General features: G+C 38.2%; 1 long non-coding RNA gene across 1 annotated transcript; it reads left to right on the plus strand.

The window, feature by feature from the left end:
- Positions 1-11,431: 11,431 nt before the first annotated feature.
- Positions 11,432-12,515, plus strand: LOC122087692. Its single transcript, XR_006142808.1, has 2 exons — positions 11,432-11,660; positions 11,959-12,515. It is a non-coding gene; the product is annotated as an uncharacterized LOC122087692 (long non-coding RNA).
- Positions 12,516-14,720: the final 2,205 nt, after the last annotated feature.

Here is a 14,720-nt window from a genome sequence, read left to right on the forward strand (position 1 = left end):
GGGTATCAGACATCCAAAACTCGTGCTCACATGTTAAGTTTCAATTCAAATATATCTTTCGTGATAGATTAATTTAGATCAATTCCTAGATATCCATGATTGCAATGACCATCACGGGTTCTCTATCGTATCCAATCTGATTTTTTCGTTCATTGGTCAATGAACAAATCGAATCAGATCAGATTGAATCATTTCGATACCCGACAACTCAGAAGGGATATATAGGACATAAATTTCTGAGATCATTTCAATGTCTTCAGAAGCATGGTATGAAGAATTCGATCGGATCAGCCAGAATTAGTTAGATCACATTGATATCAACCTCGACAGATCTAGATTCTTGGCTAATACCATATTATTTTATTGTTGGATCATACAAACAAAGGGTAACAAGGTGGAAAGGAACCATTTTGTAATGACAATCAGGACCGATTCCAGTATCTTAATTCTTAAACCATAGTTTCAATTTTTTTTTTCTAACCCGAGTATTATCAGAGACTCGGAGAAGCCTCTACAGTATTATTAATAAACTAAAATAAAAAATAGAAGAGGAAATAACCGGCGTTACCCCAACCTAAACCATAGTCACGACTCACAAGTAGCTGGATAAAAGAACTTGTATTTTGCCGGTATCGTAAGTAACGGTTTTTTTGTCGCAAAAGCAGTTGAGCCATAGATTCAGCTCTTTTGTAGCGCATGGGTGAGCCACAAGATATGTAGCACGGGTTGTAATTACGACACGTGGCATTGAGCGATCGAAAAGAGAAGAAGGATGAAGCCGTAGGAAGACCATTGGAGGAGTGAAACGCAGAAGAAATTTTCCTCTTTCTCCTTCCCTTGCATTCAGCCATCTCCTCTCTTTCCTCCTCGCACTCTCGCAATCTCGCAATCTCGCAATCTCGCCTCTGCATTCAACCAGTCCCTCTTGGCCGCGAGACCGCATTACCCCCTGCCTCTCATCAACGATCCGCAAGGATCTCCCCTTACCTCAATCTCTCCCACCCCAGCTTCTTCCTCCTCATTCTACTCGACCTCCACCAAGACTTCTTCCTGATTACAGATTTCATCAATGCTCTCTCCCAAAGTTAAAATAAAAAAACTGATTATGGACTAGCTGTAATTTACAAATTACAAGCCTTGCAATTTAAGCACTTAAATGGAAAAATAAAAAATGCTACGAAATATCGAGTTAAACTTAAAACCTCATAAATGACAAAGAAGAAACAGCTCCAATGAAATTGAAAAATAGATCTATCGTGTACAGCTTGTTCATACATGGTTTTTAATCTCAGTTGGATTTTTTTTTTGGGGGGTAGATCAGCTGGATGTTGATAGTCACGCTAAATTGGGTTTCAGGGTTCAGTAATCCGAAAAGCCTCCTCAACAAATTCTTCCCAATCTTATATGAATTTCCTGTAAATTTCGTACAAATTGAAATGGATCTCTTTCACTTTTCGAGTCTACAGAAATGGCTATTACATTGTGAAGATAAGAAAACCAGAATTCTCAGCAGTGATGGGGTAGCTAGAGCCAGAAGCTTCATGGCTGGAGCGGCCTTAATCCATCTTATTTTTTCCTTTTAGGGTTTGAAGATCAGGGGTTTCACTCCTCCAATGGTCCTAAAGCTTCATCCTTCTCCTCCTTTTGATCACGCAATGCCATGTGTCGCAGTTACAACCTGTGCTACATATCTTATAGCTCACCCCTGCGCTACAGAGGAGCCGGATCCGATCCATAGTGTACTTGGGGAAAAAAGAAAACAAAAAAAGGGTAATTTTTTTTTTTTTCCTCTCTTTCTCAAACCCTAACGGTTTTTATTGGTGTTGGCGATTGAAGATAAGATGATCTTATTAACTGACTATAAGACGTAGTCTTCTACAAAGTTTAGGGCAACGAAACGCCGGATCTCTCTAGTTCTTTTAATAGTTCAGAATCTGATTCCGGGTGCCTTTTTTTGTCCGTGTTTCTGATTTCCCTCCTTTTGTTGAAGAGATTTGTGAATGAGTTATGTGACGCATTATTATCTAGTTAACACTTCTGAATTTGATAAAATATGAGTTTTTCATCTGTGTATATCCTTCATTTCATTCGTATTTTTCCTATTTATACAAGTTAGGGGATTTTCTTTTGAAAAAATACAGAGTTTTTGTTGTTTTTATAATTTGGGTTGATTGCTGCTGAAGATGTCATCGGCTAGAGATGCCTGTAGTGACTCTTTGCACCTTTTATGATTCAAAAAGAGAAAAATGAAACTTCATAACTCAGAAAAATCTGGGAATTTGATAACTAGAGGTAATGACCGTTGCGAGAGCATCTGGACAGATAGAACAACAACAACAACATCAACAGCAGCAACAACAACAACCATAACCTTATCCTAACATAATGGGGTTGGCTACGTGCTGAACATATACTTATGTTAAATTGTGTGGCGGTCTAATCTCAATGTGAAATAGGGTGAAGTAGGAAAAAAATACAAATGTACCAAAAATGCAATTGAATGCAAATGATGTATCAACAACAACAACAGCTCAGCCTTATCCCAATTAAATGGGGTCGCCTACATGGATATTTGCCCTCCAATCAGTTAGTTCTATTCGAGGTCATACTTGATACAATGCCTAAGCTATGCATGTCTTTCCTCACTACTTCTCATAGGGCCATTTTAGGTCTGCCTCTAGCTCTTTTAGTTCCTTTAATCTGAATCAAGTCACTCCCCTTTACTGGAACATCCAAAGGCTTCCATTAAACATGGTCATGCCACCTCAAATTACTTCTCATAAATTATCATGTATCAGAGCTACTCCCAAATGAGCTTTAATATTATCATTCTTTACTTTCTTTTTGCCAAAATAGTGTATCATTGAGGTTTATCCGTTGATGGCAAAGAACAATGAGCTGATTGATACCAGAATAATGATCATCTCATGGATGATTGGATTACTAGTAATGTACACCACAGCTTGGTTGTCACAATACAGCTGTATAGGCTTGGTCACTGGAAATCCTAACTCCAAGAGTAAAACCCGTAGCCACATTAACTCAGCAGCAGTTATGAGCCATAGCTCTGTATTCTGCTTCTGCACTAGATCGGGCAATGGTAGTCTGCTTCTTGCTATGTCATGTAACTAGATTACCTCCAACAAATGTATAATAACCAGTAGTAGATCTCCGATCATTAGCAGAGCCGGCCCAATCAGCTTCTTTAGAACAACATCACGAACAAAGTGGCAATCCACCTCTATGTGCTTGGTCCTCTCATGGAAGACTAGATTACTAGCAATGGACACCGCAGCTTGGTTGTCACAATACATCTCCATAGGCTTGGTCACTGAAAATCCCAACGCTAAGAGTAAAGACTGTAGCCACAGTAACTCAGCAGCGGTATGAGCCATAGCTCTCTGTATTCTGCTTTTGCACTAGATCGGGCAATGGTAGTCTGCTTCTTGCTACGCCATGTAACCAGATTACCTCCAATAAATATACAATAACCAGTAGTAGATCTCCGATCATTAGCAGAGCCGGCCCAATCAGCATTAGAATAGCCAACTAGTTTCATATGCCGATTAGGACGATAGATCAACCCTTTTCCAGGAGCACCCTTTAAATAACGAAGAACACGAACAACAGCATCCCAATGTGCTTTCTGAGGAGACTGTATGAACTGACTGAGGACTCCAACAACATAGGAGATGTCAGGACGTGTTACAGTAAGATAAATCAGCTTGCCAATCAAACTCCTGTACTGATGCACATCCTGAAGAGGTTTTCCATCATTAACACAAACTTTTGGTGAGGATCCATAGGGATATCAACAGGTTTGGATGCAAGCATGCCACTATCAGATAAAAAGTCTAACATGTATTTCCTTTGAGACAAATTGATCCCTTTCTTACATCGGATCACCTCAATCCCAAAAAAATAGTGAAGTTGGCTCAAGTCCATGGTCTGAAAGTGTTGCTGTAGATAAGCTTTCACTTAAGAAATTCTTACCTCATCATTACGAGTAAGAATAATATCAACATAAACTACCAAGACAGCTAGTTTATCACATTTGTGACGAACAAAGACAGAATGATCAGAATAACACTAAGAAAATCCACAAGTAACTATAGTAGCACTGAACTTGTCAAACCATGCCCGAGGGGACTGTTTAAGTCCATAGATAGCCTTGTGTAAGCGACACATACAACCTTTATTCTCCCCCTGAGCAACATAACCAGAAGGTTGCTCCATATACACCTCTTCCTATAGATCACCATACAATAAGGCATTCTTGATGTCCAACTGAAACAAGGGCCAATCAAAGTTAACAGCAAGAGAAATAAGTAGACGAACAAAGTTTAGTCTAGCAACCGGGGAAAAGGTCTCAAAATAATCAACTCCATATATCTGAGTATACCCCTTGGCAACCAGACGGGCTTTCAACTGCTCAATAGAGCCATCAGAGTGATACTTAATAGTGTACACCTAGCGACACTTCACCAAATCCTCACCAGGAGGTAAATCTACCAGACTCCCGGTACCATGACTCAAGAGAGCACCCATTTCTACATCCATGGCACCTTTCCATCCAAAAATAGTTAGGGCATCATTATGGGTGTGGGGAATAGGGTTAGTAGAAAGTGACAAGGCAAGACTATGATGGGAGAGGGAAGATGAGACAAGGAAATAAAATTATCAATAGGATACACAACCATAGATTTTTAAGTGCAAGAACGTGTACCTTTCCTTTGAGCAATTGGTATGGCATCAAGCGAAAAAGGAGGAGGAGCTTCACCAGAGAAAGGCGGCAGTGGAGCAACTAGCAAGTGAATCATCTGGAATATTGGTTTCTCCACTCGGCTATCCAACCTTCTTCCTATGCTGATAAACCTGTAGAGGAGGTGAGTCACTGGCACTGGGCACATCAGGGAAGGGTATGAGAGATGGAATGGGTTGAGGAGATGGAGAAGTCCACTCCATACCAGACTGGGACACCTGAGGAGAAAAGAATGATGTGCCTTCAAAGAAGGTCACATCGGCACTAACAAAGTTCCTGTGAGTAATGGGGTCATAGCACTTATACCCTTTCTGAGTACGTGAATAACCCAAAAAAATAGACCTAGGAGACAGTTTATCTACATACACAAGACAGTTTATCTACTTACACATGCAAATTGTGGACAAAACACACATAGGCAAAGACTCTGGGAGGAACAAGAAAACTTGGTAAAGTAGGGAACATAATTGAAAAAGGGGACCTATCTGAAAGCACTAAAGATGGCATGCGATTAATCAAGTGACATGCAGTTAAAACCCCATCACACCAAAAATGCTTAGGAACATGCATATGAATCATAATAGCACGGGCTACCTTGAGTAGATGTTGATTCTTGCGCTCTACTACCCCATTTTGCTATGGGGTATAGCGCGCAACTAGTTTGGTGTATCATTCCACGGTTGGCACAAAAATCAGAAATATCATTGTAAGCATCTTCTAAAGCATTTTCAGAATGAAAAATCTTAATCAAAATGCCAAACTGAGTTTTTATTTTATTATAGAATTGTTGAAACACAAATAAAAATTCAGATATGTCCTTTAACATGTAAAGCCATGTAAGGCGAGAATGATCATCCACAAAAGTCACAAAATAACGAAAACCAAATCTATTACTAACTCTACAAGGACCCCATACATCAGAATGGACTAATGAAAATAAAGACGGACTACGAGACACAAAGCGAGATGGGAAGAACACATGGTGATGTTTTCCCAACTCACAGACCTCACATTCTAACCTAATCACAAACTTAAAACTAAGAAATAAAAGTTTCAACCTAGCTAAAGATAAATGTCTTAGACGACAGTGCCATTGGAATGGAGTCACATCCCCAACAGCAGTAGCAGCAGAAGAAGTAGGAGAACCACAGTTGAGATAATATAAACCATCTTTTTCACGCCCTCCACCAATTGTCTTCCTCGTGTGAAGATCCTGAAAAATACAGTAAGAGGGAAAGAAAGTTACTGAGCAATTTAATGAGTTAGTTAACTGGCTCACAGAAAGAAGACTTAATGGGAATTGTGGAACATGTAGCACAAAAGATAAATTCAGTGAGGATGTGGGTGCTACAGTACCATGGCTGAGAACCGGTGTGGAAGCACCGTTTGCAAGAATAACAAATGTAGAACTAGTACTAGAAGAAAAGGTTTTAAAAAGTGATGACTTACCAGTTATATGGGCAGAAGCACCTGAATTAATAATTCAAGGGGTAGAGGTAGTGGTAAGAAGGGCTGAGGTACCTGCATGAGCTAAGGTGGCAGCGGATGTAAACCCACCATTGGATGTATTAGAGGATGCTTCGAGAGTGTGCAAGCGCCGGAGCAACTGATTGATGTCATCGCGCAGGCTAGTAAATGAATCTCCTGATGAATGGCTCGATTTAGTATCAATGGAAGACCCTGTGTCAGTATCATCGTCTGACACTGCATGATTGGCTAACTGGGTAGCTCACTCTGGCTTGCTATGCTTTGCCCAACAAGTCTCGATAGTATGGTTAGGCTTTCCATAGTAAGTGCATTGGCGAGATGCACGATCAAATGGTGTCCACTAGAACCTCAATCAGCCGACCCACATCCTCCCCCACAACCGCAACCACGTCCACGGTTGGCAAGGAAGGCAAAATTGTTTTTGGAAGACTGATCAGGTTTTGTTGATGAAGTAATACGCTGCAGTCGCGAATAAGTATCATTTAGAGTAGGAACAGTATCGCCTGCGAGTAGATGGCCCTTCACTGCTTTCAAATCATTATTCAAACCAGAGAGGAATTTGGAAACAATAAATTCCTTACGCTGAACTTTTAATTTGTCAATGTCAGTGGTCAAGGGTTGGAAAACATTGAGCTCTTCAACCATTCCCCTGAAAGCACTATAATACTCTAAAAGCACTAATACTCTAGAAGAGTTCTATCAGACTGACGAAACTGGAATAGTTTCTCATAAATCATAGATACGAGTTATGTTCTTCCCCTGAGAGTAAGTTTCCTTCAAATCGTTCCATACTCCCTTTGTAGTAGAGTGAAACATGACATTGGCAGCAATATCTGGTTCCATACTATTCCACAACCATATTAAAATCAAGGCATTCTCCTTCATCCATTCATTATAACACTTGTCAAATGCTGGAGGAGGATCAAAAGTAGTATACTGAAGTTTATCCTTGGCCATAAGATAAATCTTCACAGACTGAGCCTAAAGTAGGTAATTCGAATTTCCCTTGAGCTTGATAGAGGTAATTTGGACATTGACATTGTCCGAGGTAGATGCACTAGTCACAGAAGTAGGAGACTTGGTCTCAGCCATGAGAACCAAAAATAAAGAGGGCAAATAGCATCTCAGAAGTAACAAAAAAAAAAAACAGCAACCAAACCTGAACCACAGAGACCAGCGCTAGCGATCTGGTAGAAATCAAGTAGGGCAGAGAAGAAAGTAGCTACGGTCCAAGGTCTTCAAATCTTCAGTGTAGAAACAATGGGGCACGATCCATGCACAAAGTCAATCACTCCATGTGATTTAAAACATAGTAGATGCAGCAGTAGGCAACTACGCACCAAAAAGGTTTAGCGCTAAACTGAGATCAGCAGAAAGGGATCTGAAAAACGACTTTGATTTGATTACAAAGGCTCTGATACCATGTTACAATCCCAGAGATCTGTAACCAAACCAAAGAAAAGAGAAAAGAAGAGAAGAAGAAGAGAAGAGAGAAGAGAGGAGAGAGAGAGAGAGAGAGAGAGAGAGAGAGAGAGAGAGAGAGAGAGAGGTGAGATCGATGGTACTCCCAAAAGAAAGGAGAGACCTGCGATCAGTCCAGAATAGGTTGATCGTAGGTTTTAGTCCTTTACTTATATTAAAATAATGCTGAAAGTAAAAGACAATAGTACCCCCATTGCCCAATTACAAGAAAAGCCACATCACAGAAATATGGGAGCTGATGGGACCCAAAATACCCCTATCGGTCGCTATCGGTTTTAGAGTTTAGCACTAGGCGCTAAACTCAACACATTTAAAAAAATCATGCGGAAGCAAAACCATTGCCATGCTTTTCTGGACATCCATTCAACAAGTAAGGATCATGGAGATAACAATTTTAGGACAAAAGCAGATGCAGTAATTGATGATGTGGGGTTTGTAGAGGAAATGAATCGCCAGTTTTAGGAGGTATTTTTGCAGGTCAATATACTCTCCACACGAAGGGAATTTGAACTCTCGAGAGTAGGTGCACCTTGATTGTTGCTTCTGTAGTTATAGCAGTTCAAGGATGCATCTGCAGTTTGTTGGTATAAAATTGTCGCAAAAATCTTCTTAGACTGTTGGTGCTTCGGTGGAGCTAAATGGAAAACATTTTGGTATACGCATTTGTTTAGAATTCTACTTCTTCATGTTAGGGATAAAAGAAAGACAAGTTTTATAGATGTAACATTGGCTTAGGCTGAAAAGTGGCCTTTAGGAGAAAATTTAGCAGTTTGTTTTCTGCTATTTGCATCTCTATCTCAATCATGTGCGTATGAAGCTCAACAAGTCTGATCCTGGGGAAAGAATACAAAAGCAGGTTAACAAGCATGCACTAAAGAACCTTCCAAATACGGAAGGTAAGGAATTAGTTCTGGAAGGGAACTAACCATTTAACGATGACTGGTTGCTTGAAAAGTGTGCAAGGGTTCTCTGGGTTTGAGATACTAAGATGGGCATCAGGTTGCAAGCTACCTATACGACATACCATAGTTTGCTATCTCTCCATTAGTTAGATTTGAGCTGAACATCATATAGCTTGGACAATAAAATGTCTAGTTACTAGGATATCTTCTATAAGTTAGGTCCATGCCTCCTATTTGTTCAGGGTGAACATCATATAGCTTAGACAATAAAATGTCTAGTTACTGGGATGCTCAGTTGACTCCTTAACCTTGATAGGAGATATACTTTCTTTATTATTAAGTGTCCAACTGTTAATACACTTAGAGAAGAAATATTGCCTTATAACCTGGAAAAAGTTCAAAGTGGCTCTAGCTCATTTTGAGTTAGGATTAAAATCTAAACGAAATTCCAGAGATGGCGCAAACTGATGAGTTCTCCATCCATAGAAGCATTAATCTAACCAGCAGTGAACTAAACCAGAGAGACATTCTATATTAACCTTTTTTGTAACAACACCATGGTTTTTTGTTTCATAAAGAATACTCAAGCACATTCTGTATTAACCTCTTCAGTAACAACACTCCGGTTTTTTTCTTTCATAAAGAATACTCATGCCCCATTGCTCAACACAGCCTAGAATTAGATGAGTATTTTCCGTTTCCTATTGGTCTTGGATCTCTATTGTAACGAAAACACAACACCTGTTGCACACCTCAACATTTTCTACCCAGCCCGGGCCGTCATATGCATCAGAAGGTGCAGTGCCATTTTTTTACATTACTTGAAGTTGAATCAGTAGTTGCATTTGATCCGGTTGACTGAGGGTATCAATCAAATATCCGCATCACCAGAGAAAAGGTGTTGATTTTCATGTAGCACTTCACATCACATAAGTAAGAAGGAAGCGGGCTGCTCTCAAACAATGCCCCTGCCCCTAGGTTCATTTGTCGTTGGGGCTAAGCAGCAAAGAAGAAATTCCTTCCTCCCCTAGGGTGGTCGTAGATCACCAGAACAATCAAGCAACGAAAGGGAGCCCCTTTTTGAGTATAATCTGATCGTAGACCAAACAGAGTTTTGGTTTTCTTGCTGGATGCCCTAACTAAAATTTGTGATATCTATCACGATTAAGTCGATGATCAAAGACCATCATTATAAATATTTAAATGAGAAGGTTGAATCTGAGTTTATGTGTTTCTCTTTCTTTTGGTTACGTTCTCCTAAATATGATGAATGTTCTTATTGCATCTTTAGAATTTGTGATTTAAGCCAGTGTTTTCAAGATATCTGAAGCATAGATGGCATAGATTCAGGGCATTCCTTGGCACCAGTGTATGGCTGATATGCCCATTGGAGCAATAGATAATCAACCGTGAGACATGAGGGACAAGTTGATTAGGTGCACACCTTTTCTACCGCTCAAATAAGAGGTTTGCAGTTCCATGGATTTAAGAATGAAAAAAGAAAAAGAATATTCCAAAGAAAGATGTGTATGAACTCTGAACTCCAATTAAGGATAAGTTAATAAGTTGATCTAGAAACTGTGATGCAGCACAAATTAGGTCTCTTACCAAACAGAATGAGGAAAGACTCTCCATATTCATTCTATGTAAATATTAGCGTAAAAAATTACTAGCTATCATTTGGTTATTTATTTATTTGTTAAAAAATCTGTTCATATGCGATTGGGAGTCAGCTTTGGTCTAACAAAAAGCCTTGCCTTGTGTCTTTGTGTTCTCAAACATTGTTTAAGGCATTGGTTATAGATAGAGAGGGTTAGGAGCATGCATGCAAAACCTTTTCATTTAAATATTTAGAAGCAAGCATACAAAACCAAGCACTTGCTGCCTAACCAAGGTTGCTTCTCTTGGACCCAATTATATTATTCTTCCTTTCCATATGTCTTGTTACTGTAGTTTTCCAAGGTTCTCTTAGTCATCATTCATGACTTCTGCCAGTTCCAAGTGCCATCTGCCAATGGTGACAGACCAAGATCTTCTGCTATTATCTAAATCTGCATTTCCTCCCCATCACCTTTCTTTTCTTCTTGACTTCTTTGCAGATTATATTTTGAACTCGTTACAGGAATACATTCATGGAATGTGATATGTTGAGCCAGCCTGAGTGTCTCCATTGAATGGTTTCTTTAATCCATTTTTAGAGACAATAGGTTAATCAGGAGCTATTATGTCAGGTTACTCTTTCACCATTTCTGAAAATTTTCTTAGCTTATTTTGGAAAATTTTGTGACTGCCTTATTATTTTGTCTCTTGATAAATTAAATGAAAGATATTAAATGTCTGATAAATCAGTTTATTCAAACAAAATAGAGGAACAGTAACAACATTTATCTGTAGAAACGCAACCCTAAAATGATGCAGAAGATAATGGAAAAAACAAGAACAAGCAATGCACACAAATTTACGAGGTTCGGCAAGATTGCCTACATCCCTGGTGAGATGAGATCCTACTTCACTATCAATGGAGAATAGGGTTACAGCGCTCGTCCCTCACACCTCTCAGTATTGCTTGCATTACAGAGAAAGAAACCCTCGCTACAAATATATAGCGAAAAACCCTAATCCGGAAAGTACACAATTGCCCTCAAATAAAAAATTCGAACAGGGGGCTGCGCCCCCCTACCCCGTCCTACCTGTCGAGGCGTTGCATCAGTACTCCCTGGATTAAACTGTGACGGAATACAAGACATCGTACACCAACATTATCTGCCTATTTTCATAACAATTATTGGAATGTTCATTTTCTTTTGATTTCTGCTGTTATTATTTGGGAATTTATTTGTCAATCATTATAGTCTTTTCCACGATTTTGTTTCATTGCTCTTGATCTCTCTTTATTTGGTTATTTTTTTCATTTTATTCTTGATACCAAATAGATATGCTAGGAAACTTGAAAAAAATGTGCAGGCCTTTTCAAAGGGCCTTATGGTGGAGAAGTGTTGGCAAAGAGAATGTTATGCTGGATTCTTGTAAGTATGTCCCCTTTTTTTCTGAGGATTCAGGCACGTTTCTTCTTTCTTTTCCATCTATTTTCCCTTCATTACATTTAGTTGAATCTCTTTATCTCAGCAACCAACTCTGGTGACCTGTCACAATACCAAAAGCATTATTTCCCATTTCAATTATATAGAGAAGTGTCAAGTTACTTTTAATTAGGAAGTGCTTTTCTAAATTAAGCTTTCTCCCATTCTAGTGGTTATAAATCCATAGTACCCATTTCGTGAGTGACTTCTTTAAATTCCATATCTGGGTCACTGTTGATTTTAGGCTGTAGAAGACATGGTCAATGTTGGTGCAGAGACTGCGGCTGCTCTCAAGGCACATCTTTTTGATCTAATAATTTTATTTTTTATCATTTATTTAATTGAGTATTCAAATCAAATTTGTATGACCTTTCACTTAAGCTATTTAACTGTTCATTATTTTTAGACAGAACAGATAGGTTGGATTGCTATGATTTGGACTCCATCCATTTTTCAATGAGGAAAGCTTCTAAATCGGTAAAGGAACTTGATAGACAGCTATAGTTCTTAAATATTTCCAGCTTTGTATACCATGCTGAACTCTAACTTGTGCAGTTGAAATGTGTTATTGGCTGATACGTTCTTATCTTTAAGTTGCAACTGACCTCTGTATTGTGATCTTGCTCTCCATTATTGTCCTTGGATTTATAGCAATCATCATTGTAAAGGTGGACATTAATTTGATGCCCATTATTCTTGTTGTATTTTCATCACTAAGTGTGATTCTTAACCATGCTCCATTTCAGCTTAATCAGTGTGTGTAAAACTATCCCAATTAAAATGAAATAGACTATTACTGCATTTGAAATTTACGGACATTTATTTTTAAAATTCTGCATTTTGGCTGAATCTGAAGTAAAGGATGAAATATCAATGATACCCTAAGATGGGCCGTGACATTTGACCTAGTGGGCAATCCAAATTCCTCCTACCTCCAGATGTTAAGAGTGGCCAAGTCAACACCCCTCAGGCTGAATTGGAAAAGGGGAAATGCTTCTTCTGCTGGCCATGCAGAGACATTTTACAGATAAAATTTGAAATTATCTGAGACATTAAAGTGAAACATAATGCTGTTTTGAGGTTCCATATATTGATATATCATATTCCGTATCTGTAGTCTTGATGTCTATCCTTCAAGCAGATCACTTTTGTGAAGGATCCTCGTACCATTTTGCACGAAAAAAAAAAATTCCTGCTACCCAGGCATGCAGCAAAAGAAATGGAATCTCGAAGGGTATTTTGGAAAATACTAAAACCTAGGAGAGTATTTTGGAATCCATCTAGGGGTAAATTTTAATTTTTCTCGTGTTCTCTGCATAGTTATTAAGGTGTCGCCTTAGTAGCGTCTAGGCGCTAATGCATTTTATGGGGGTTAAGGCGTGAGTCGCCTTATAGGTAATGCATTATTTTATTTTTTTATATTCCATTTCTATTTTGTTTAGTGGCTTGTGTACAAAAGTCTTGTACACTGTGTCACAACGAATCACATAAAAAGAAATATAATCGAAAGGAACCCTTAGGGGGTGTTTGGTTTGAATTATCCGTTGGACCAGATTCTAAGGATTCAGGATTCTGGATCTAACTCATATGAATGAGTTTCTTTGGAATAATTACTTTTTGGTAAAAAAAACTGTTTGGTTCCCCTGATTCTGTCATTTGAGTCTGAGTGGAAAACTGTTTGGTTACCCTGATTCTGTCACTTGATTCTAAGTGAAAAAATGTTTGTTTACCTTGATTCTAGCCATTAATTCTGAGTGTAAACTGTTTAGTTACCCTTGAGTCTTTGAACCCATGTTCTGTTGGGTTAAAAAAAAAATCCAAAAAACAAAACCAAAAACTAAAATTTGTTCCACACATGTACTTTATTGGTTATTTTTTTATTTTTTATTTTTTATTTTTTATTTTTTATGGTAATATGTGAAAATTTTAATTGATGGACATCTCTATTATTGATGGCCTTCAAACCTCGGTAGAGCAGCCCTCTATATATGAGAAATTAAGTCATAACTAAACAGAATCATGATCTGTTGGTCAGATCAGCAGTAATTTCATATGCTTCAAATCTGAAAATTGCCCAAACCAGAGCTTGATTTGGATTATGGAGATAGATCTTCTTTAAAGTGGGTAGAAACAATAGTCTCCAACGACTTATATAAGTAATATAGGTACTTAGGACCAAATGAGAGAAGAAGCATATAAAGGTATAATATAGTATTGAGTTCATCCAAGTACTATTAAATGATAATTAAGTCTTTTTATATATAAAAAAAAAAAGGATAATGAAACGTTTATCATTATAATGGCTTCGGCCTTTTTGTTTTCCAAAAAATTCAAAAAAAGTTCATCCTACATTTTTGTTTAAATCAAGCTTCTTGAGTGTGTCAAGAACATCTCTCAATATCCTCGTATGACCATCCGATTTTTTTATTGCACCATTCAAGTATCCTTTGATATAATCTGATGAAGGGAAATGAGATAATGAAGTTGAGGTTTCCGAGCATAGTGACCTAGGTGGAGTCTGGTAAATATGACAACTTGGGCTTGAATTTGATATCCATTCGAACATTCCACAACCTTTGTTTTCAACCTATGTAGCAAATATAATCATCTTATAAGAATATAAGGAAATAAACACACATCTTAAGATGGTCAACCCACATGAAGAAGGGGCAATTCAATGAACATTTAAAAAATTTCCTTCCAACATGTGACCCTGACTTAGAAGTGAAAATTGAACAATCTTTACCACAGTAATCACACTTCGCAATAGCACAAGCGGATACATTCGATGTCATCTGTAAGTTAACATAAACATTTTCAAGAGAAGAAATATGCATAGAAAATACTGTCACAGACTTAACATAATATCAAGTTACATCAACCAAACACATCAAATTCAATTCAAAAAACCATTGTCTTTGAATTCTTCACACTTCCTATTGTCACCTCAATTCTTCTCAATCTCTGGCAAGTACATCTCAAGTAGATTTCGCCTATCTTCTACTC

The sequence above is a fragment of the Macadamia integrifolia genome, chromosome 8, assembly GCF_013358625.1.
Source record: "Macadamia integrifolia cultivar HAES 741 chromosome 8, SCU_Mint_v3, whole genome shotgun sequence".
Taxonomy (NCBI): domain Eukaryota; kingdom Viridiplantae; phylum Streptophyta; class Magnoliopsida; order Proteales; family Proteaceae; genus Macadamia; species Macadamia integrifolia.